Source organism: Asterias rubens, chromosome 2, assembly GCF_902459465.1.
Source record: "Asterias rubens chromosome 2, eAstRub1.3, whole genome shotgun sequence".
Lineage (NCBI taxonomy): Eukaryota > Metazoa > Echinodermata > Asteroidea > Forcipulatida > Asteriidae > Asterias > Asterias rubens.
In genome coordinates, this window is record NC_047063.1 from 21,249,055 (window position 1) to 21,275,847 (window position 26,793).

Consider the following 26,793-nt stretch of genomic DNA (forward strand, 5'->3'; position numbering starts at 1 on the left):
TCACTACCGGGTTAAGTCTTCATAGATTTACAAGTCCAGTGTTATCTCGTAAACGAACCTTCGACTCTACGCGTGAATACAACAAGTGAGCAAAGTCTACATAAGCCCAACACTTCATTCGGTTTATGGTAAAAAAAATCAGTAAGTTGAATACACTGAACTACAAAAAAAACAAAAACTAAATATTGAGGTCTGTTCAAAGGTCGAATAAACTATTGCCGTAAGTTTTCCAAATTTACCATGTCATGATTTGCTGTAGAGTAGGCCCCCTATTACAAAAGGCATATCATATTATATTGAGTTAAGCTGTATTGGTTGTCCACTTATGACGAATAAACAACTTGTTCAGACCTTCAGGTAATTCGCATACGAAGCTTTCTTTGCCAGTGAATCTCATTGTCTGGCTTTTGGTGTTTGTAACTCGTGGATGAACAATGGCACAGGAGAACATTGGTTGGTATTGGCTCTGTGGAGTCAACTCGACCGATTTGGATGACAGTGGAAGCTTCGTACTCAAAAAAGTGTCTGGCAATACTTGTTTCATTGATCTACTCGATGTACTACCACATCTATGGTTTATTCTAACGGCTGCAAGTGTTCTCTTGGCACTAACATGTTTTGTCAGATTCAAACACAGCTGGAGATCTGATTACATCCTCCGGTTTCCCGGTCATATTCTAAGATGGCTGATTTCCATCTTCCTGCTGATTTGTCTCTTCGCCTCTTTAGCAGAAGGCATCCTCACGGATGAGACTTATATTCAGAGTCTTGGAGGCAGTCAGCCTCATCTTTACATTCCACCCATCACCGCTCTGATGGCTTGCATCATTTCTCTTGTATATTACCACCACATGGAAGTCTGGCAAGCTGGTGGTATGGCCTTCGTGTCTTTGCTTTACTATGCAACGGCAGCGCTGGGAGAGATTGGGAAGCTCATCAACTTACATGATGCAAAACAGAACTCTGTTGAAATAGCAAGGTTTGATCTCTCAATCCTGCAGCTTATTTGCTACTCACTTCTCATTTTATTGGACATCAATGTTATCAGATGTAAGGTAGGTAGAGCTTCATGGATCAAAGTTATATTTTTTTATAGATTTATTGGAGTAAATACAGCTCTACCCATACAGTGTGAAGATGGCAAGACCGTGTCCGAATTGACCATTATCACGCTGTCACCATCTTGGTCATGTTACCTGCTTCCAATAACAGTAATGAATGTCCATTGCGCATATTACCAGACAATTACTTCGTCCAGCCTCAGTTTGGTTACAATGAGGTCGAATGGAGTAAAATCAACTAAAACCTTATAAATATCCCCAATTTGGTGTTAGAGCTTAAAAATGTATGTTTTTTAAAAACAAGGAGAACTGCTTTTTGCTGGAACAAATTTACCTCCAACTCCGTGCTTTTCATCTCATTGTATGTTCGAATCTTATCTTGGACAAATACAATTATTTCCATTCCCGTTCTCAGTTGCAGTCTTTGCTTAGGGTTTTCTACCATGATTGCCTCTGCTGTTTTTACGTCACATGAATCGTCAGGTCTAAATATAGGTTTTCTCGGTCAATTTCGGCAAATGAGCAGCCAATTTAACCACCAAGCTATTCTATTTCGCGCGAAATTGCTGAAGAGGGTCATTCGATTTCGTTTTATGATTAGTCAAATGTAATGCTACGTCATTCGATTGAACAAAATATTCATTCAATTTAACAATTCATCAAAGCATTATTCAAATTCGCAGACGCTTCTTTGGGCGTGTGTGTCACGAAAAAAAGAATGACGATACGCTAAATTGAACAGAGTGCTAAAGGAATTTGACTCGACTCAAAACGAAACTGAATGGCCGAATTCTTAATTTGAAAACAGTAACAACTGGAGAGGCAAAACAGCTTTAATTTGAACGCATGAAATTGACAGTTCATTTACCGAATTACCGATGTCTGTCATATCCTTGCACATTATAGGTGTTCCGTAGCAATCCGAACCCTTCCAGTGAGATTGTCGACGACTTGACCTCCTCGGAGCCACTGTTCCGAGCCTACTACGTCAACCTCGCCTCGCAGGTGTCTTTCTGGTGGTTGAATTGGATCTTCTTCCTTGGCTACAAGAGACCACTGGATGTTCCGGACTTGGGAAAGTTACCGGAGAGTCTAAATGCAGAGACATTACACCAGCAGTTCAAGGAGGAATATGAAAAGGAAAAGGTAGGCATTGAATAAAAAGAAGTCACTTGTGCAACAGGGAAGTCAGGAAACGGTAAACTAGTCCTACACTTCGGCATCTGGAACTCTCTACCAGCACACCAGTTTTGGGGAAATTAGTAAAACAAGTCACGAAAATAATTTTCGTCTCAATTTTCGCAGACAATATTTTAGCATGTAAAACGTATTGTTTCTTGACATTGTTTTACTCATTTCTCAAAAACTACAGCACCTCAGCAAGTGATATTTTAAGGGAAGCTTACTACTTTCGCTTTCTGTAAACTGTGTAAGTTTAATTTAAATCTGTGGACATTGTGTTTTGTGTTACAAAAAGTACCCAAATCCTTCAATCTTAGATCTTGTCTTTGTATATAGGTTTTCTGGGTCAATTTCGGAAAATGAGCAGCCAATTTAATTTTCATGCGTTCGAATCAAAGGGAAGATAGGCCTACACGTTTGGTAATTACTCAAAACAAATAATTAGCTTAAAAACTGACTTGGTAATAAGCATTGAAGAGATGTTGATAGTATAAAACGATTTGGGAAACGGCTCCCTCTGAAGTAACGTAGTTTTTGAGAAAGAGGTAATTCCTCACTAAAAAAATACTAAGACTTCTAGCTAGAAGTCTTTTATTCCTATCTGAAAGCACACAAATTCGTCCCACAAGTGTGTTGCCGGTGTTTTTTCTTTCATCATTTTTTCGCAACTTTGATTACCGATTGAGCCCAAATTTTCACAGGCTTGTTATTTTATGCTTATGATGGGATACACCAAGTGAGAACACTGGTCTATGACAACTACCAAACGTGTACAGTGCCTTTAAAGCTAATATGCCTCTCCGGTTTTAACTGAATGATTATTTTGTTAAATCGAATGAGAATGACGTAAAAGTACATTTTAGTAGTCTTAAAAAGGAATCGAATTACCCTTTTCAGTAGCATTTGATTTCGTGCGAAATAGAATAGGCTGGTGGTTAAATTGGCTGCTCATTTTCCGAAATTGACCGAGAAAACCCACTAGAAAACTCGAATCTCTCTTCAAACTTATCGTATTTCAATTTGTTTAATTATTTTTTTTAGTTTACTGCGCCTTGAACACCCAGCAGGGTGGACATTTTCGACTTACTGGTGTTTATAATTAGTATTTTTCTATTAAAAACTTTGGCGTGATACTTCAAATGAACTTTTGAAACTTTGTTTTATTTTCGATAAAGAATATTGGTATAAACATTATGTTTTGTTATTTTTTATTATTATTAACACAAAATAGCTACAGGCCGCATCTAAAGGTCGCCAGCCATCACTGGGTAAGGTCATCGTCCGCATCTACTTTGTACGGATGGCGTTGGCGGGAATTCTGAAACTACTGGGTGATTTTGCTGGTCTGGTCGGCCCAGTCTGCGTCTCAGGGATTGTGCTGTACGTAGCAGACTTTTACTACAAGACTGGTCGGCATGAAGAGGTGAATGAGTTTCTGTACACATTTCGAAGAGCAGTAGGAGATTATTTCGTGGACTGCATTTGCCGCCATCTTTGGTGAAACATGCTGCACGCTTGAAAGGCTATCATTGACTGAGAGTCGTGCGCACCTTTTCTATTGTTTGTCATCAGAGATGGCTTCATGCGTAATCCATCTATAGACGTTTGTTTAGCTTCCCTGGGTCGACCCGATTGATTGAATTGATTTCGAGACCTCACGCTTGATGTCTCGAAATCAAGCATCTGAAAGCACACAACTTCGTGTGAGAAGACTGGCCTTTGACAATTACCAATAGTGTCCAGTGTCTCTTAATGTGTATTATCTTTTCACGAGAACACGACTTTTTAATTATGTGATAACTTTACAATAATTGGCTTTTATTTTATTGAAAACTACTCAATACTTGTGAATTCTATCACTCATTAAAAAATCGGTCTGTGATTCACCAGTAAAGTTTTTAGAATCATTACTTCAAATCTTTCAATTCATCTTGCTGTGATATTAACCTCTCACTATTTGTTCTTCCAAATTTCCTTTTGAAGGTTAAGCCACACTTTATCAGTGCAACTGAATTCATGGCGAACGGGTTCGTGCTTGCAGTCGTGTCATTCATTGCAGAAACGTTCCAATTTACTGCCGCGCATTTGTCCTTCTATTATTCCGCGTACTATGGAATGTGTCTACGGTCAACTATACAGGTATTCATTTTGGTTTTGTTGATAGTTCATTGAGCTGTATTAATAATAATAACATAATAATAATAATACTAAAAATATAATATCGAAGTCTCATATAGCGTACGTATCTACCAAACAAGGTACTCAAGGCGCTGAGTATATACAAACTTTCAGAAAGATAGGTTATTGCAGTGATGAATTCTGATACCCTATTGTTTAGCACCTTATAAGGGTTTACAAGGTGCTACGGCGCATACAGCAGCCACAGCCAGGAACACCAGGGCGAACCCCTTCTCTTTTCGATAAGTGCACTGGGTTCTTTTACATTACAAAACACATGGGACTAACGGCTTTACGTCCCATCCGAAAGACGAAGCAATGGCTACGTGTCTTGCTTAAGGACACAAGTGTCACGGCTTGCGACTCGAACCCACACTCTGCTGGCCGAAAAAGACCAGAGTTTGAATTCGGTGCTCTTATTTAACCGCTCAGCCACGACACCTCCTTATCCCCTCTCTTGCTAGGTTAACCAGGTTAAAGACGAGACGAGATACAGAATAAAATCCAAAGTAATCCTTGCCATGCGAACTTCATAAACAGGGGTAATCTAAACAGATCTTGAATTAGAGGTGGGATGTCACCATACTAGAGAATGTGACATTCCACCTCTAATTTCAAGAGTTTTTTAGATTACCTCTGTTGTGATCTTATGAAGTTCGAATGGCAAGGATCACTGTGATGTGCACTTGAGTCATACCTCTCCCTAGTCTTGGCCCAAGACGTCAGTGATCGACGTCAGTGGGAGGCAGTCAAGTTGGTTAAACCATACAATGGGAGGCGGGGGCGCTGTAGCGATTTACAACTGAGCGTAGTACACTGTCTACTATCGACCGAAATCTTGGGCCAAGACTAACCTCTCCCCACCCAAACCAGCACTTGAGAAAGATTTTGTCTTCGTTTATGTTCTCCTATTGATGACCCACCATTGATACTTATTATAATATAAGTCATTGCTTGAAAAGAAAACGAAGTTACCGCTTGTCAAAGGGCTGGCCGTCAGCACTTAAACAATACGAGTTCACAATTTTGCCAAAATTATCCATAAAATATTATTTTTTAAAGCCATGGTCGTCATGCAAGATGTCAAATTTTGGGTGAGCAATTTCTGCCCAAAAAAGTGACGTCATCCACACTATTTGTTTAGCCTAGTGACATTATCCAAACACTGGGAGTTTGTTTAAAGGCAGTGGACACTTGGTAAATACTCAAATATTTATTAGCATAAAACCTTCATTGGTAACGAGTAATGGGGAGAGATTGGTAGTACAACAGATTGTGAGAAAAGGCTCCCTCTGAAGTGGAGTAGTTTTCGAAAAAGAAGTAATTTTCCACGAATTTGATTTCGAGACCTCATATTTAGAGTTTGAGGTCTCGAAATCAAGCATCTGGAAAGCACACAACTTTGTGTGACAAGGGTGTTTTTTCTTTCATTGTTATCTCGTAACTTCGACCACCGATTGCGCTCAAATTTTCACAGGTTTGTTATTCTATGCATATGTTGAGATACACCAAGAAGACTGGTCTTTGACAATTACCAATAGTGCCCAGTGTCTTTACGCCCTGGTGGCATGCAAGAGTTGACCTTTGACACGGTGTGACCAGCTCGCTTTGCTTCTATTTGATCCAAAGTAACCAAGATGAGGCAGGGAGCAAAAATAGACCCAGGTCTTTTTCATGGTATTATAATTAAAGCTTCCATTGTCTAGGTTTCAGAATGATTGTAGTATGGAATAAAACAAAAGAAGAAAAACTCACGAATTAGTTTAGTACTTTAAACAGTTTCTGTTTATGTCCAACAGTCAATGGTTTACGAGAAATCTCTGAGCTTGTCCACGTTTGCTACGACTGGGGGCGACATGACCGTGGGTCAGATCACCAATCACATGTCTACGGACCCAATGAACATGCTCTACATGTTCCAGTATTTTCATTTTCTATGGACCGTTCCTTTCTTGGTAAGAGACAAACTCAAAATCAATTCCTGTTAGGGCTGCAACAGGTAAGAGACGTACACTACTCACAAATATTGACACTGACACAAACCATAAAACTTGCTTGTGTATAATAAGTTAATATTATAAGGGTTTCACTGAATTGGACAGCGCCACCATAACCTTACCACACATCGATTCTTGTCCGAATTAGATTTCGAGATCTCATATTTAGATTTGGAGGTCTCGAAATCAAGCATCTGAAAGCACACAACTTCGTGAGGCATGGGTGTATTTTCTACAGTATTATCTCGCAACTTCGACGACCAGTTGAGCTCAAATTTTCACAGGTTGGTTATTTTATGCAATGTTGAGATACACCATGCAAGTGGGAAGACTGGTCTTAGACAATTACCAATAGTGTCCAGTGTCTTTAATTGTTAGTATTTTTTATAAATATTTTGTCAATACTCGATGTGTGTTTGACAATCTTTAATAATTGACTTCCTCTTTGTTTCTAGATTGCCCTCGTTCTGTATCTTCTGTACATCCAACTTGGTACTGCAGCTCTGCTTGGTTCAGTGGTTTACATTCTCGTCATTCCAGTTCAGTTATGGATTGCAAACTTCATGGCCAAACACCAGAAGAATGCCCTGGTAAATATCAACAACAATAAATCTTAAATCTATTTATTTCAGAACTGTATTTTTGTTATATCTCACTCATATTGCTATAGTATATTAGTATTCTTAGTTCCGTTATAGGTGCAATGACTAGCAGAGTATACGTCACTCAAAGAACAACGACTAAACTTTTCAACTGAGGACTTTTTTTCACTTTTCAAAACATTCTTAAACAATATATTTTACAAACCAAATGAGCTGTTTTCATTGAATTTACAGCAAACAACTGAGGATGAAATGTGTGTAACTATGTGGAATCGTTTTTCTTTGTTCAGTATTTAGCAGATGAAAGACTAAAACATTCCAACGAGATTTTGCAAGGTATCAAGCTGCTGAAATCTTACGGATGGGAGCAACTCTATGTGCAAGTCGTCGAGAAGATAAGACTCCAAGAGTTGAATCATATACTGAGGATGAACGTCGGTTATGGAGTAATAGGTAGTTTTTCATTCCTCATGATGAAAGTGGTGATGGTGTTTGTGTTGTTATTGTCGACGTCGTCGGCGTTGTTGTCGTCGTCGTCGTTGTTGTCATTGTCATATTCGATGTCATTGTTTCTTTTTTTCAAGTTCCACATTGTTTCAACTAATTATTTGTTTTTCACACTACATGCAGGATTTATTGTGTCAGCTGCCCCACTCTTGGTCACGCTGCTGGTTAGTACAAAAAATTGATTTGAAATATATTTAGATTATGGATAAATGGAAAAAAAGAACTTTGGTTTACGTATAAAAGTTGCGTCAATAAGAATATGCAAACGTTACGATTGGTGATTTTAAAGCCAGATTAAAAAGCAAATTACGAGAACAAACATAATATACAACAAAATAACAAGATTTCAGCAGACATATTTTTAAGTACTTGTTTGTGTGTTTTTTATTTTTATTTTGTTTTCTGCGGCAGACATTTGGGACCTACCCCGCCCTCAGCGGTGAAGATCTCACACCCGATAAGTCTTTCTCGGCCTTGGCGTTGTTCAACCTAATGACTGGTCCCCTCTTCATGTTACCAATGATAACCACGCACCTCGTTAATGGTATAATCAGCACTGCACGACTGCAACGATTCTTTATGGCGCAGGAGGTTGAAATGCAAAGCGCGGGAAACGATTGGCGGGAAAGAGATTACAAGAACACTGGCCACGGCATGGATAATGATCACGTGAGTAGCTAATTCTTTTCAACATGTAATTAATGTTTTGTATTGGGGACAAACTATTTGTATATTCTGTCATCACCTGCCATTTACATAAAGGAATTTTAATTTGAGTAAATTATTTTATTTCAAAACGAATGGTGGCAGAATATTATGGAAATTTTTCACTGGAGGTGTCTCTCGGAAGATCTACCACACAAGTCAAAATGAAGTTAAATGATGATAAGACAGAGTTCCTTTTATTTGGGTCACGTCAACAGTTAACTAAGGTTTCAGTGCCATACATCTCCATCGGTGATGCTCGGATAGCTCCCTCGCTAAAAGCTCGGAACTTGGGGGTTATTTTTGATTCATCGATGACACTTCAGCCACACATCAACAATATTGTTCGTTTATCATCATATCACATCAGGAATATAGGTAAGATTCGCAAGTACTTGGATAAAAGTGCCACTGAAAAGGTCATTCACGCATCTGTTACTTCTCGTCTTGACAACGGCAATGCTCTTCTATACAGTCTACCTAACAACCAGATTTCCCGACTTCAACGGCTCCAAAATACTGCTGCCCGCATTGTGACACTGTCTAGAAAATCCTGTTCTATCACCCCCATTCTGAAACAACTACACTGGCTCCCTATCTCTCAACGAATCATCTTCAAGCTGATGCTCATTGTCCACAAAGCTCTAAATGGCAATGCTCCCCACTATATTTCTGAACTGCTTCAAGTTTACACTCCATCAAGGAATCTTCGATCAAGTTCCATGCTTCTCCTCATTGAACCCAAGTCTCGACACTCATGGGGTGACAGGTCTTTTTCTTCAGCCGCGCCACGCATCTGGAACTCTCTACCACTTAATCTTCGATCTTGTGTTTGTACCGCAAAATTCAAGTCTCTTCTCAAAACTTATCTTATGTCACAGGTTTTCAATGACTAATTTTGTTGTGTCTGTTTTTCTTTGTGTTTTGTTTGTGCTTTTGTTTTGGTTTTACTGCGCCTTGAACACCCAGCAGGGTGGATATGTGCGCATTACAAGTCTTATTATTATTATTATTATTATTAAGTCCCAAAATGTGACTCTTTGTCCTTTATACCTGGAGTCATTCCACGCATAATCCGCTTCTCAGTCCCATGCGAGCCCTATACAGGACTCTTCCTCAGTACACAGATACAAACTGTAGTACAATACGAAAGTGTAAGACCACCACGGCTAAGCCCCATGTCAAAGTACGTGCGTGCTTTGTTTATCATTCTTGTTTGTTTCCATTGTGAAGGAATTTGCCGTGTTCGGAACTGATAAAGTAAGAGCCATTTAGACAGACATTTACTATTCTTGTGATTCAGATAGTTTAAAAGAAATTGACGAATGACAGATGCAAGTTATAATTGTGGCAAATGCATATGAATACAAAGGGTGCGTTCGATTAGCTTCCCCGGGTCTACCCCGGTGTGTGGTGTTTTCTTTTTCCAGGACGAACGTGTGCAGATAATTACCCACGTTCGTCCTGAAAAAAAAAAAACCGCCACACACCGGGGTCGATCCAGGGAAGCTATTAAACGAACGCACCCATAAACGTGTGCAGTAACTGTTGTACCAAACAATAGGCAGCAGAGTGTCGATACCGAATCAAGCCTACAACTTATGAAAGACTTTTAAAAGGGATAATGAGCCGATATACGTATCCGTGCAAATTGATTAGAAACCTAACAACTAAAGTGACCGAAAGTGAGTAGAAACAGTTCTTTTGTTTGGTTATTTGCAGTTAATGACCACAAACATTATCCCGTATCACTAATAACATAGCTGTTGTCAAATTTGTTCCTGGCCTCCCATGCAATACAACAACCAAATGTATGTGAAACCATGTCACGCACGCAAGTATTAAAAAACCGTATAGCCAGTCTCCAAAGCCACGTCTGTGCGGCCCCTAAATGTAGCCCGAGCCTTAAATGTTGCCTGACCTAAATGTAGCCCCAAACCTGCACCTAATGTCGCCCGGACCTAATTGTAGCCCCAAACATGTACATAAATGTCACCAGACCTAAATGTAGCCCAAACTGACTCACAAGGTTGATTATGAGCAAAGCTCTTATATTATCATAACCCAGGTTGGCCGTCACAACGAGAACGGTTACGATGACAACCACATCGATGAAGTTGATGAAACGTCGAGTATATTACCAAAGGTGGTGGTATCAAAGCGTTCCATTAAGTATGGGGTTACTCACACAACCAAACTCAGTCATGTGCCTCGGTCAGTTGCCATCAAGGTAAACAAAAACAAATATTGTTTTTTTTTGTACGTGTGGGGGGATTTTTCTCAATTAAGTCAGGTAATGTAACTGTCTTTCAGAGAAGTACTAAGCACATTTAAAACTCGTATTTCTCATTTCTGAAATTGTGAGATTTCTTGTAAAGTTGTATAACTTTGTAATTTAAGTTTAATTACCCACAACCTCTCCCATGCACGCAATATTAGTGTGTAAACACATGCAACCATGGACCCTCCTCCTTTGTTAAACTCTTTCCCTGAATGACCCAGATGTATTCAAACACACTACAACGACTGTTCTATGTATTAATGCCTTCATACAGAACAGCTCCCGCTTGTTTGTAAATAGAATTACCTGTGTCATGCTGAACGACGGAAAGGTATAGGGAATTCCTCCAATGACTGTTTTATGTATTAATGGACTAGTTAAATAACATCTGCTGGTTTGTACCTTTAGATTACAGATGGCAACTTCACCTGGGACAAGAATAGCAAGAGGCCAATCCTTTCAAACATCAACGTTGACATACCGGCAGGTAAAAGTAATAAATCCTAAAGCTGTTCTTATTCCGGGGCTGGGAGACTAACAGTGACGAAAACGAGGCTGGCAGTTTAAATATGTTGCCTCTTGTCAGTGATGTGCCCATACCAGCGAATTACCGTACCAATGTAAACTAGAACTCCTTATATATATCTTTATTGTTCTCCGTTTTTAAACTACAGCTTAGCTCCCGTCGGTATTTTTGAAACCCGTGCTTTCTGTATGCAGCTTCATACGGGTGAACTGAGCCCGAGCTGGAGCCCAAGGCCGAAAGCCATAGTTTCGAAAGGGCTCTTTGACACATACGAAGAAACAATCTTGTATTCTATTTGTATCCGCAAATGTAATACAGAGGTGCAAAAGTAAAACTAAAAAAATAAAAATAATAATATTCTATGGAAGTTTAACATCTAGTCAAAACTGCTGCAGTATAAGCTGCTAAAATATATTGGATTTAAACTGCCTCTAGCTATACCGGGCAATCTCGGTGGTCTAGTTGGTGGGACAATGCTTAAGGTTATAATTGCATAGGTTGTGGGTTCGAATCCCATCCGCCGAGTAATATGCCTATAACTTTTTTTCACAGAACTCGGGAAAGTAATCGGTGTTTTGGTAAAACCGAAAACTTACAATATTCTACCAATACAAACAAAATACAGAAAACCAAAGATTATTATGTTTGAATCCTTTCCTCATCAGGTAAGTTGACAATGATCATTGGAGCTGTTGGAAGCGGCAAGTCGTCCCTGGTGTCAGCTATGCAGGGCGAGATGACCACATTGTCCGGCAGTGTGCAGTTCAGTAGGTCAGTGGCGACATTTAGTACGAAAGGCCGTGTCTGAATTGAAGGTATCAGCTTTAACCGTGTAAAGGTTGCAAAGGAATTCTTTGGGGAAAAACCAACTTCATGGGCATGTGATGGTTTTTTCGAATTCTGCCAATATGTTTTGCTTGTTTTATTAAATACTGTTCATTTATTGTAAATTATTTCACTTGTTGCAGGACCAAAGGTTCCATCGCATACGCAGCGCAGAAAGCATGGCTGATCAACGCAACATTACAAGACAACGTTCTGTTCGGTGAAAGTTTGGTCTCGAAAAAGTAAGATCTAAGACTGACTTTAAATCCCACACATTTTCTTTTTTTAATTTGTTTGTATTCATGCGAGGTGATGTGAGAAGGAAAAGTACATAAACACCTACCTTCTGCAGATACTCTATTCTGTTTTTGTCACCTGGCACACTTGGTATAGTAGAATGTGCAGGTCTTGGGTTCGAATCCCACCCGAAGAAGAAGGTTCTTCTGAAAGCTAGAAGAGGGTTTGGGGTTTTGGATTTGCGGTACCAGAGCACAGGAGACTCATCCCCCACGCCCACAAGCGCCTTCTTGTGATTTAATACATTTATTAAACATATAAAATTGGTGCATAATATAAATTATATTTTCTAATCACGATCGGTTTCTTTCATGTGATCTTTGCATTCAACATTTCCATTCAAATCAGAGCTTCGTGTATTTGACTGGTTTTCACTGTAAGGTTTTTATCCTGCCACGTGTGATACTGAAAACGTCATTAACATTTTTATATCTGAGGGCATAATGCAATCGACCTTTTGGATCATAATCCTAACCAAAACATTCTGAAATTAAGATAGAGATTAACAGTGGTATCCCGACGCCCTCTCAATTCAGATACAAGAAGACCATTGATGTGTGCGCCATGAAACCAGACATTGATATCTTACCAGGAGGAGACCAGACTGAGATTGGAGAGAAAGGGATTAACCTGAGCGGTGGACAGAAGCAGAGGATTAGCGTGGCTAGGACGGTCTACTCCGGCAGAGATATCGTCATCTTGGTGGGTCAGATCCAACTTATAAAATGAGCCTTCAAACAAAACTTTAGCCCTTTTCGAAACATTCGGGCTTCGGCTTTGGATTCGTCTCAGGCTAGCTTGACCCCTCGGTTGTTTTGATATGGTGCGTGCTTTGCGCACGCGCTCAGGGCTTCAGACGAGAAAACGGAGCCTGAAGCCGAATCCAAAGCCAAAACCGTGGTTTCGAAAAGGGCCATAGACGTGGTTCAAGTCGGGTCTTGTGCTAAAATCACTGAGTCAGAGTATGTATGAGCTTTTGTGACGCGCGCCCTCTAATGTTAATTTGTAAATACATTGACTTTTTTATTGCGAGACTAGTCCCCTGTCTTTATCCGGATAAGGATAAAGACAGGTTGCTTTTCAGAACCGCTTATTTCATTGGTTACAATTCATAAGGATAAACGTGCAGTGACGTAAGCTTTCTATATCTGTGTTTTGATTGGTCCGAGGTGACGTTTGGCAGCTGCACCTTCGGTGCACATAATCTCTCGCGGAAAGTCCCAGGGACCGGTCATGGTACTTTTAGAGAGCAATGGTTTTTTTAATAATAGTGAACTGAAGAATGCTCTTGCGTGTTTGTAACACCATCTTTTGTACAGGACGATCCACTGTCTGCTTTAGACGTCCATGTTGGATCACATGTCTTCCAGAAAGCTATCGTGGGCACTTTGCTGCGTAAGAAGCGAACCGTTGTCTTGGTAACGCATCAGTTACAATACCTCCACCACGCTCAAAAGGTACGCTTTTCCGAGGAGTATACTTCCACTTTCTTAGTAAATTGATAAAAATACACAAAATAATGTTGTCATAAAGCAAGTCTTGTATTACTCATTTATTTATGCCAAGTATACAAAGTGTAATTTCCAGGTAAATCTCGTTTGAAAAAAATGCTCATTTGAATCAGCATTCAACAATCAAATGAAGTATTTACAATTGCAGCAATTTATTAGCGTTCACTGTGGTCATCTTCATTCGGCCACAAGACTCATTCAATTTGGTAAAAACCACCATTCAATGTCATCAACCGTAACTATAGGAAGTAGAAATTCAACTTCAGAATGGTCAAAGTGTAGATTTTAAAGATGCTATGTCAGATTTTTTGCCGATTTGACCCAAAATTTTGATTTAAAATTCAAAACGTATTTTGATGGGGGTCGAGAAAGTTACAAGCTTTCATTTGAGCCTTTGCTCGAAAAAGTCTGTAAATTATTAGTAGCAGTATAACAAAGTGCTCAAAATTAGTTTTTGTCGGAATCCCGACAATATATCACGTGACCAATTCTTATGTGTTTTATAAGAAACGTTTTAAATTTTTGTCATGGTTCCTGGCCATTAAAAGTCAAAGTTAAACTTTTTTTCGTTAGAGCGGGTGATACTCTTTGAAATACCATTCACTCAAAAATTCTATTTTTTAAGGTTTGGGGCCAAAAATCTGACATAGCATCTTTAGTGTCTTAGAATTATCAAAATGAATCTGAATCGGGAAAAAAAAATTGGTGCGCGAAAACAAAAATTGCTAAAAAGGAGCCCTTATAGAGTTTGAGTGAATAAGGGGGAAATGTGTTAATTTCAATATACTTAAAGGGAATGAAGGTACATGTTTGGTAAGTACTCAAACAAATATGAACTTAAAAATTGACTTGGTAAAGAGCATTGGAGTGCTGTTGATAGAATAAAACATTATGGGAAACGACTCCCTCTGAAGTAACGTAGTTTTTGAGAAAATATTAAAATGACTTCTTGCTAGAAGTCTTTTATTCCCATCTGAAAGCACACAAATTCGTCCAACAAGGGGTTTTTTTCTTTCATAATTTTCTCGCAACTTCGATGACCAATTGAGCCCAAATTTGCACAGGCTTTTTATTTTATGCTTATGATGGGATGCACAAAGTAAGAACACTGGTCTTTGATAATTACCAAACGTGTACAGTGCCTTTAAAGCATTTTTGCTGAGCTTGGCCGCCGAGGAAGAATTATATAATTTGTTGTTCCCCAGATCATCGTGATGAAGGAGGGACGTATAGCTCACCAAGGAACCCTTCAAGACATTGTGGATGAGACTCCAGATCTCTACAGTGAATATCAACAAGCTGTCAAGACGGCGACTGAATCCGAAACGGAGATTGAAGAAACCCTCCGCGGACTGTCGGAAGACGAGAGGAAAACTGTGTTTCGGAAACAGATCTCACGAGAACTGTCAAAACAATCAGGTATTTTGAGTCTGTCCCTCTGGAGATTATGTGTGTGCCCCCCCCCCCCCCTCATTTAAGCGAACTGTGTACAAACATCATCTGATAGCACCATATCCTCCTCACTTTAGTTTCCCATATCGGGGACAAAATCTCCGGAGAAAGATTTCCTTATGAAAACCGGGATCAGGCACTCCCTGACAAAACTGAAAAGTGGCTTGCTCATGAGAAATAGAGCTTTAAAAATAACACGCAAGCAGGTACTATTCAGAAATATAAATCTCTTTTGATCGAAAATGAAAAGGTTATGGTCTGCTCATTTCCAAGCATCTGTGTTAGAGTAGAATTCCACTTTGTATCATCACATGAAATTTGGATCCGCGTCTGTTTTTCACTTTTCCTACGCTTCACTGATCTCCAAGGTTTATTTTGTTGTTTTGTTCTATCTAGTGTCAATACCCAAAGGAGCCAAACTGATCGAGCAAGAAGAGATGGAGAAAGGTTCTGTTTCTTACAAGATGTATTTGTTCTACTTTCATGCCATGACTTGGTTCATGTCAATGTCGTCCGTGGCCGGCTACATTGCCCATGGCACCTTCACGGCTGGCACCAATTTCTGGCTGTCGTCTTGGTCCGAGGCAGGCATCTCTGCAGACAACGTAATTAAACCAATAATAGTTATCTGACAAACTGTATCTTTGCATTGCATAATAAAGCGCGCCACCAAGCGTTTGAAATGGAGGGGGCCTTTTTGTAAAAGTCATTGAAAATGTTTGCATGCTTTGCAACATGTGATGTCACACTTCGAGGCTCGTGAATCACGCCAGAATTCTGTTGCTGAGCCCACGTACATAATCACCTTTGACCTCGCATATTTTCACACGGCCTTTATGAGACTCGCAGTCAGATCCGACGTACATGTGTATGCATGCCAATACATGTCATTATCCTTGCAGACCAGGAAGGGGACCAGTCTGTTTGCAACGTAGAAACAAAAAGACCACATAACAGCCGACCAATTTTAATTTGAGACAATGACTTTAACTTAATCGATTGTTCTTTATGGACTTCTTGGTAATTCTGAACTGCTGTACAATGTTTCTAAAAATGCCTCCATACATGTCAGTCCATGTCAGTCCTTTTATAGAACTAATCCTCCTGGAAAGTCTTGGTGACGCCCCTTTATTGTGAATCCTTCATTATTGACATTGAGGTATACTAACCCAACATCTAAGGTATGTTTATTGGTACCCTCAGTATTGGCAACCGGAAAATCAAACCTTAAGAATGGTTGGCAAGGAAACTAAAATGATGCATTGTTAAAGACACTGGACACTATTGGTAATTGTCAAAGACATAGTCTTCACAGTTTGTGTATCTCAACATTATGCATAAAATAACAAACCTGTGGAAATTTGAGCTCAATCAGTCGTCGAAGTTGCGAGATACAGTGAACGAAAAAACACCCTTGTCGCACCATGGTCACACGAAGTTGTGTGCTTTCAGATACTTGATTTCGAGACCTTAAATTCTAAATCTGAGGTCTCGAAATCAAATTCGTGGAAATTTACTTAATTCTCGAAAATTCAGAGGGAGTTGTTTCTCACAATGTTTTATACTTAGTCTATCAACCTCTCCCAATTACTCCTAATCAAGTAAAAAATAAACGGTTTTTATGGTGATAATTATTTTGAGTAACTACCAATAGTGTCCACTGCCTATAGCATGAAGTAAAATGTCACAGCATTTCTCTATTAGGGCTCACGGTGGCCTTAAAAGAAACCCTATGAGTTGTAGTGGTTCTGAAAAGAGGTGTACCAGCTCTACGTTTCATTTTTTTAAGTGTCTTCAGGGCCACAAACAATTTCAGAGATAAATTTGTGTCTGTGAAGATACATGAACATCGCGTCACAACGCAAAAGTCATGTAGCCGGTTTCACAAAACTTTACGCAACTACTCCACTTGCATTACGTTTACTGCGTTAATCTTCCATGAATAGTTTCAAATTCTACTTAACCTTTTATGTTTCTTTTGCCTGATACCAGTCCACGAAGGAACCACTATCCTACTACATAGCAGGCTACGCTGGTCTCTCTCTTGCGGGTGTGATGTCTGTATTAGTGGGTAACGTATCCATTGCAGTCGGTGCGTACATTGCATCCAAGAAACTGCACATAACCATGCTACAAAACGTAACACGTTGCTCTATGAGGTAAGTCATTATAAAAAGTGGAGTTATGTCGTACCGCATCATTTGTTCTTCCGTCAATTTTGTTCACCGCACTCAGTACCAATTTATTTATGTATTATAACACTCCTTACAAATATTCTGCCTTTTCATTGGTTAAGAAGCGCGTCACATGATATTTCTTATATCGTTTGCCGTGTGATAGTCCGATGACTTTCACACGGCGTGCAGTACCCAGACGTCTTTTACCCACCTCGAACCCAATCAGTGTTGTGCATCTGTGTATCTGAAACGCGCGTACGAACGTTACGTGTACGAGTATGATGAATAGTCTGTGGGGGTGTTATAAAACAAATATTGATTGCTTTTACTCTGCGCCTCGGGAAGATAGAACGCTCCGGGGATCACCTCGGGAGTCGTAGTTTTAACCAAAGCCCTCGAAGCAGTCAATATTTGTATACTATTATATTCAATATTCTTTGATAGACATCGGTTAATCTACACTATCATCATGAAATTTTGCATTTTTAGGACTTACACAGTGACCTACCAGGGTCACTCGTGAACTATACAATTTGTTTCAAATTATTTGTCAACTACATTTCGCTGTGACTTTCGTGAATTTGTAATTATCTTGGCTGTTTTCTTCCCTTCTTTTCCCCTCCATGTTGTCTTTGAAACCCTGTGGGCGAAACACTAGTGTTATCCCTTACCTTTTTATGATATATACTTTTTTTCAATGCATGTTCATTGGCACTGTTTAAAAAGATGCTTATTCTTTACTCGTCTATTAATTCTGTTGTCAATTCTTTGGCAGATTTTTTGACACTACACCGTTAGGGCGCATTCTGAACCGCTTATCAAGTGATACAAATATCATGGACATGGTAAGAACACGGGGTTGAAACTTCTGTGTTAGGTTTGTTTCTTTCTTGAAAGGATGTGCCATGATTAAAATTTAATGATTGTTTACAAAAGGACAAATGTATTCTTAGACAAAGATTATTAAATCTTTTGATGAGTATTTATGTATAAAGGTCAAACAAGAAAGGGCCATACAATGACAATTAACAAAGTCTTTTAAAACATTTTCTTGAAATGTACATACAGTGGAAATATATTGTGGAAACGTTTTGTTGGAAATTATTGTAAATTGAATTGAATTGAATTGAGCAGTAATCTCACCAAACTGTTCAAGAAAAACTACAACTGAAAACAATCTGATTCGGAAAATTGCTTGACAAAGACATGGAAAGGAGTTTTTAAAAAAAATGGCTATGCTAAAAATGTTCGGACAAGATAATGGTAAACATTGTTGGGAGTTAGACAAACATGAGTGGGAAATCCTGAGTGCATGAAGAAAAACAGACTTTTCCTCATTTTGAAGCATAAGTAAAATTTCGAAATTGGAAGAACTCACGAAAAGGCCTATACAAATCCAGACCAAATCAAATAGTATTTATATGATTTATATATATTTGAATGCTAACTGCACAACCTGAACTGAATATCTTTGTAGATATCTATCTGCATAAAACATTATAAAACATACATTTTTCAGCTTTAACTAATCAATTTCAACTCTTCACAACCATTATAGACAACTATGTACCAGACCTCGATCCTACACTTTGCGTTAGCTGTTATTAACTTAAAGGAACACGTTGCCTTGGATCGATCGAGTTGGTCTTTGAAAAGCGTTTGTAACCGTTTTTTTTAATAAAATGCATACGGGTGGAAAAGATGTTGTCAAAGTAGAATACAATGGTCCACACAAATATGCCTCGAAATTGCACGGTTTTCCTTTTACCTCGTCGACCAACACGGTCGGCCTTTAGGGGGGTCAATTTTTGGACTCCCATAAATGGCCGGCCGTGTTAGTTCGCACAGTAAAAGGAAAACCACACAATTTCGAGGCAAACCTGTGTGGATCATTGTATTCTACTTTTACATCATCTTTCCAACCATATGCATTTTATAACAAACGGTTACAAACGCTTTTCAAGACCAACTCGTCTGATCCAAGGCAACGTGTTCCTTTAAGATATTAATTTAAAGGTATTTTTTTCTTTTCTTTTTTCTTTTCAGAAACTTTTTCAAAGCATAGATACCACAATCTTCTTCAGCGTTGGGTACCTGACTGGCGTTGTTGTGAACTGTATTGTCCTGCCAATCTTTATTCTGTTCGCTGTTCCGCTGCTGCTATGCGGGTTTCTTCTGGCCACGTTCTACGTCACAACGTCAAGGTTCGATGACCCCCCCCCCCCCCCCCCGCCCCTAGAACAATGACACCTTATCAATACTATCAATAACAATGTTATGCACTGAATTCTTTGTTTTTGTCAAAAACATGTTGCCAGTGAAGACTTAAGGACAGTGGACACTATTGGTAATTACTCAAAATAGTTATTAGCATAAAACCTTGCTTGGTAACAAGCAATGGGGAGAGGTTGATAGTATAAAACATTGTGAGAAACGGCTCCCTCTGAAGTGACATAGTTTTCGAGAAAGTAGTAATTTTCCATGAATTTGATTTCGAGACCTCAGATTTAGAATTTGAGGTCTCGAAATCAACCATCTAATTGCACACAACTTCGTGTGACAAGGGTGTTTTTTCTTTCATTATTTCGACGACCAGAGCTCAAATTTTGATAGTTTTTTTTATTGTATGCATATGTTTAGACACACTAAGTGAGAAGACTGGTCTTTGGCAATTACAAATAGTGTCCACTGTCTTTAAGTGATTTTGTAGCAAATTATTAGCTTCACAGCTAGATTAATTTTGCGTTTACCCTAACTTCAAACAAACAAATTGTACTGCTTAAAAATAATAACTGCAGTGTCTTCTTCTCATTTTCCAAGGTCCTTGCAGCGTCTAGACAGCGTAACCAAGTCTCCAATATTTGCCCACTTCTCGGAAACTCTGAGCGGTCTACCAACAATACGGGCTTACAGGTATACGATCTATCATAATGTATCACAAAATCTGCATTCCTAATCATTACCTTTTTTTTATACTGATGTCAATTTAAATTGTCATATTTTGATTTGAATGGAATTGCTTTTTTTTCGAAGTTTATTCTCAACTTGTTCGTTAACGTGGCGCATTGGCTCTGGTGTTATTTCCCCTCCAAATTTTAGAGACCAGGGTCGGTTCTACCATGCCCTTATGAAGAAATTAAACGTCAACAACATGACGTTCCTGTACCTTCAATCAACACATCGATGGAATGGTCTTCGACTGGTAAGGCAAAACTTCATAAAATTGCAAATAATATGTGAATATTTAATTATTAGGTGATGCATCATCATCAACAGCCGGCTGCACAGCAGGCGGGCACAAGCTTTTCCCATTCTCTCCTGTCTTGTGCTATTTTCTGAATCTCAAGCGAGAGCAGAAAATCCGGGGAGACTAATCTTCCTATGTACTCGGGTACACCAGGCGCTGACGACCTTGTTTGCGCCGGTGTCGCATGCAATTATGTCCTCTATGCAATACTATCCGGAGGACATTATTGCATATGCAATAATGTCCGCCGGACGGTTTTGCATATGCAATCTTGTCCGCCCAGACGTTGCTGCATAATGCAATTGTGTCCGCCCGGACACATTTGCATATGCAGTTGGGTCCGCCCCCATGCAAAACCGTCAGTGCAGTAAATTAAACGCCCCATGGTCGACGCATGGTGGACGGAACACGTTCGCCATTTTGTTTACAAGCTAAGTGCATGTCATGAATGACATGGGAAATGTTCGGCCGTTAGGTATTCGCTGCAATCATAAAATACGTGATTATCTAGCTCCATATACGTAGGTTCAGGTGCATGCACGCTCACTTACGCGCGCACGTGTATTACGTGTACAGTCATGTACAGTGTCCACCGGACGGTTTTTGCATAGCCCCGGACACGACTGCATATGCAAAAGTATCCGGAGCGGACAGTATTGCATGGCGGACACGATTGCATCTGACACCGGCCATGCGATGGGGAGTACAGAGCATAGATGTTGAGTGGCTTGTTGGTGGGTTTCCGTAGGATGAGTCCAACCCATCTGAGTTTTCGTTTTTGGATGGTCTGAGTTACTGAACTTTGGTGGTTGATGTTGTACAACGTGGTATTGGTTAGCCTGTCGAGACCTTTTCTTGTGGCAGGACGGCTTTGTAGAGGTGCTGGTCACCTGTTCCCCCTCGCCACTCACTGGCTTGGTGTTTATAGCTATTTTGCTTCTTTGTTTCTTTATGATCTATTTGCATATTTATATTTTATGCCAGTGTAAAGTCTAATCAAACTAAACTAGAACTTTCAAGTATGATTCGGAGGCAGTTTGTGTGTATAGCTGTTGACTCAGATATGCAACGAGGTGCTTGGTGAGGATCAAATTTAGGTAGTTTGATTAGGTAGCTGACTTTGTTTTATGATTCGTCAATACTGACACATGAAGGTTGAGTGAGTGTTTAAGGGAAGGTACACCTTTGGTAATTACTCAAAACAAATTAACTTAAAAAAAAACTGACTTGGCAACGACCAATGGAGAGCTGTTGATAGTATAAAACATTGTGAGAAACAGCTCCCTCTGAAGTAGCGAAGATTATTAGAAAGAGGTAATTTCTAACTAAAATATTAAAAGACTTCTAGCCAGAAGTCTTTTATTCCTATCTGAATGCACACAAATTCGTCCAACAAGGGTGTTTTTTCTTTCATCATTTTCTCTGAACTTCGATGACCAATTAAGCCCAAATTTTCACAGGCTTGTTATTTTATGCATTACGTTGGGATACCCCAAGTGAGAACACTGGTCTTTGACAATTACCAAACGTGTTCAGTGCCTTTAATATAATATATTTAATGGTCACGGCTAGGTCGCCGTATATTTCTTTGAATATCAAAATGCGCAGAAAGGCTTCAAGCTTGGCTTCTAACTGTCATACACGTTATAATTGAGCGATGTATTTTAATCTGATTTTGTTAATGCATGAGGTTATGCATATTCATCATATTATGCACACATGCGTTTTGATTTCGCAAGGTTCATTCAGAGATTAGGTGCCTTATGAATATAGAGTGCTTGATATTTTTATATTCGCATCATCCGCTTTCTGATCCGCACCTTTAAGTCCATTCAAGTACTATTGGCCAATAAACACTTATTTTCAACATTGTTTTGTCTTTCTAGGAGATGATTGGAACGATTGGTATGCTGGTCGCAGGAATAGGAACCATCATTAGTTCAATGAACGGTTCCACAGAACCAAGCAAAGTCGGTCTAGCCATTACGTACATAATCGAGGTAAATCTTTACAAGGAACAATAATTTGTATTAAAAGTTGAATTTCCGGTTCTGAAGGTTGTTTGTTTGTTGTTTGTCAGTTTGTCTTCACTTTTTTTCTCAAATTCATTACTTGCTCTCGGATACTCTAGGGATTCATTCTCTTGATGTAGTACCAGTTACTGATTCCTTTTCTTGATGTAGTACCAGTTACTGGTTCTTTCTCTTGGTGTAGTACCAGTTACTGATTCGTTATCTTCATGTAGTACCAGTTACTGATTCCCTAATACACTGTTTTACAGATCGGTGCTTACATGAATTTTGCCATCCGTTTTGCCGCCGAAACTGAAATGTACATGAATGCAATTGAACGCATCAAAGAGTACATTGGAGTACCGAATGAAACCTACGCAGGTAAAGTGACAGACTCAACTCAATAAAACGTTATAATAGACCCTTCCCATGCCATGAACTATGTAAATTGCACATAGCGCGTGCGCACTAACGTTTTGGTTAGCAAAATGAGGGAACATCGCGCTGCTTTGTACACGGCTACGGGTGCGTGACGCAGACGCAATTGCGCGTCTGCTTAGTGCATAACTCTATAGACCTTATCGCAAATACCGGGGCGCGCGCGTAAAGCTTGGAATTAGGTGCATTGTGGTCTTGCTGGTATCAAAATTTGATCCATATCTATCCCACAATACACCTCATTCAACAGTCTGCGCTTGCGCATTGGTATTTGCGATAAGGTCTATGGCGTTTGCCAACAACAGGGTCTGTACGCATGCGTGAATGTTATTAGCATATTTTATGGGTAGGGTCCATCAGACCTTAGAACTGATGACGTCATAGTTTACTCAATTAACACTTTGCAAAAAAATGTTAAACCATATTTGGAGACTTTTGACTGGTAGGTTTCAGCGGACTTGCCAGGTAAATTTCCACTTTTATGTCGTTCAGAGCACGGAGGTAGAAATTCCATGGTCATATTAATTATTATTTGACCGTTTGTTGAATTTCCTTTTTGACAGGTACGGAGCCCGCTGTCGACTGGCCGAAGCACGGTGCAATCACAATGCAAGGAATCTCAGTACGTTACGCAGCAGAGCTTGAACCAGTCCTCAAAAATATATCACTCACATTCCGCTCTGGAGAAAAGGTACGTCTTCAAAACTTCTTTTTCTTCTTTGCCCAATGTTTGCAGTTATGTTTCAATTACTCTGCATCACTCTTGATATGATTTTGGTGAATTTTCTTTTTTGCTTTTTGTTTAGGTTGGAATTTGTGGTCGCACGGGAAGTGGAAAGTCGTCACTCACATTGGCACTTTTCAGAATTATTGACACTTACAAAGGTAAATGTATTGTGTGCGAAACATCGCCCATTCCTGATCTTGTTTTCTTTATCACATTGGATGTGCCCTTTTAATTTTTTTCTGATCCCTTTTTAAAGTCCCTGGGAAAAAAAAGTGGAATAACTTTCCGTATGGTACCACTTTTTCACCCTTTTTTTTTAACAAAAAGGGATATCTCATTGAGGTAAATAAGATACTATATTATTTCATATCGAATGAAAAAGTGGTAGCGCCATACGGAAACTTTTCCAAATAATTGTGTGCGTGAGTTGATATGAGTTTGATTGTGGTGTTTTTTATCGCTTGTGTTTTTACTGATTGGGTCGACTTGGTTGGGTTGGGGTTGGTTCAGTTGGAACAGTTTTGCTTGGTGAATGGGTGGAGTGTTTGATGGGTTGATCTGGTTCGTATGGGGCTGGGATAGGTTGGGTTAATTTGGGTGCGATGGGCTATGCTCATTGGCTTTGTCTGGGATAATATGGGATTGAATGGGTGGATTTTGGGATGGGTTGATCTGGTTCGTTTGGGACTGGGATAGGTTGAGTTAATTTGAGTGCGATGGGCTATGCTCATTGGCTTTGTCTGGGTTGATGTGGGATTGAATGGGTTAAGTTTGGAATGGGTTGATCTGGTTTGTTTGGGACTGGGATAGGTTGGGGTGATTTGGGTGCGATGGGCTATGCTAGTTGGCTTTGTCTGGGTTGATGTGGGATTGAATGGGTTAAGTTTGGGATGGGTTGATCTGGTTCGTTTGGGACTGGGATAGGGTGGGTTGATTTGGGTGCGATGGGCTATGCTCATTGGCTTTGTCTGGGTTGATGTGGGATTGAATGGGTTAAGTTGTAAATCAGAAGTGGCTGTAAGTACATGATCCGAGATGTCTTTTTCATCTCAGGTCGTATTCTTATTGATGACGTGGACATCAACCAAGTTCCTCTTAGCACTCTAAGACAACGCATAGCAATCATCCCACAAGATCCCATCTTATTCAACGGCACAATCAGGTAAAACAAAACATTTTTCCGAAATAAGACGTATTTTTAGAGGAACCGCTTTCATCACACCGCTTCCACCTTAGTATTTAAGTTGTAATTAATTTACATAGATCGATAACTTATAAGACAGTGCAATATTTTGGTCACAAATCGAATAATAATTAATCTCTCATTGTCTCTTCTAAACTTTAGATACAATCTTGATCCCGAAAACAGGAGATCAGAAATTGATCTCTGGAACAGTTTGGAGATCTCCCAGCTCAAGGAAACAGTGAAGAGGATGCCAGAGGGACTAGGTGAGAAAGTCTATGAATCTTGGAATCTTGGTTTCGGCTATTAATGTGGCTGTGGCTGCGGCTGCAGTGAAGAAACCAAGATCAGCAAAGAGCGAGTGCAGATAGAAATATTGGTCCAAAAATAAAGCTATTGGTGTCAAGAAAAGGCTGTGCTAATACTAAATGGAGTATTTCAACATTCCAGGGGAGACCTATGTTTCCACGGGAGGGGTCAGGTGTCCCAGGTCAAAATTCCAGTTGAACCCAGTTAACTGGGGTCAACTGGTTCAACTAGATAGTGACCAAACTCATCCTTTTTCCATATTAACCAACTGGTTTGGACCAGGTTTAACTGTGTTAAACTACCATTTTCCATAGTTAACCAATTGGTTTAACTGTGTTTAACTAGTTTATCAACTGGTTTTCCACTAGGTCCAGTTAAACCCAGTTTAAAGATTCAACTGGAATTTTGATCTGGGCGTGCCAAACAATAGTATTACTATAAAATGACAGAGTTAAACTAAGTTGTGTACGAGTCAATGAGACAAGTCACTTGAAACAGCGGACCGGTCTATGATGTTAAAAGTCCAGCAGGTAAACGATCTTGTCCTTGCTACTTAAACCTTAACATTTTTCTCAAGCGTATTCTCTTAAAATTCAGTAGAAATGTAATTTTTTTTTTAAATTACCAACTAACCAGAATGAAATTTTTTTATAAAGTAAACGATGTTCCCTTGAGTGCTTACAGATTCTTTGGTATCCGAGGGTGGTGAGAATTTCAGCGTTGGTCAGCGGCAGCTCTTCTGTTTGGCTCGTGCTTTCTTGAGACGTTCTCGGATCCTCATCATGGATGAGGCTACAGCATCCATAGATATTGAGACGGTGAGAAAGAGGTTTACCAATCAACTACAAAATTTACCTCATATTTCATAATGGGATCCGAGGACATGTACTTTAATGAGTGGTCAACCTGTTGGTAATCAAACATTGTCATAATGGGGGAGAAGAGGGCTAAATGATGTAAGGAACTAGTTGCAGATTCTTTTTTGATCTGAGTGTGGACGGGAGGGGGAACGAGAAGTATGCATGCGGAGAACAAAAATGACTTCGCTGCTCTTAAAAAAAAGGTGAACCCAAAACAGCTACATCTAATAAAATACATCATTGTTATTGAGAGAAACAGTAACTAAAGTCCACCAATGGTGTAACTAAACGCTTAACAAAAAAAACGAAGAAAAAAAACGGGGAAAGTGGAAAACATGCAGTAAATGCCATGTTACCTGTGGGGTCCTCAAACTATAATACATATTTCTTTCTCTGGAGGATTGATATTGGAAGAACCTTATAACCCTTAAAACTAACAATTTCACCGCTAACTATATACATTTCTTTATTGTAAGAACAAGTCTTCATCTATCTCCTAAGAAAATAGAGTTGTGTTTCTGGCGAAAGTTCCCAACACGTCCCACCCCGTTACATTTTGGTTTGCCTTTTAAATGAGTTATATATTTATTTACAGGATAAGATTCTACAAGAAGTCGTGGCAACTGTTTTTGCAGATTGCACAGTTCTGACAATAGCGGTAAGTTTTACTGGCAGGTTTGTTTTAAATTCGGAAACAATTGCATTATGTAGGCGTA

The 26,793-nt window shown here is 39.4% G+C and overlaps 1 pseudogene; it reads left to right on the forward strand.

Moving 5' to 3' along the window:
- Positions 1–434: 434 nt before the first annotated feature.
- Positions 435–26,793, forward strand: part of LOC117305466 — a 28,086-nt pseudogene continuing 1,727 nt past the window's right edge.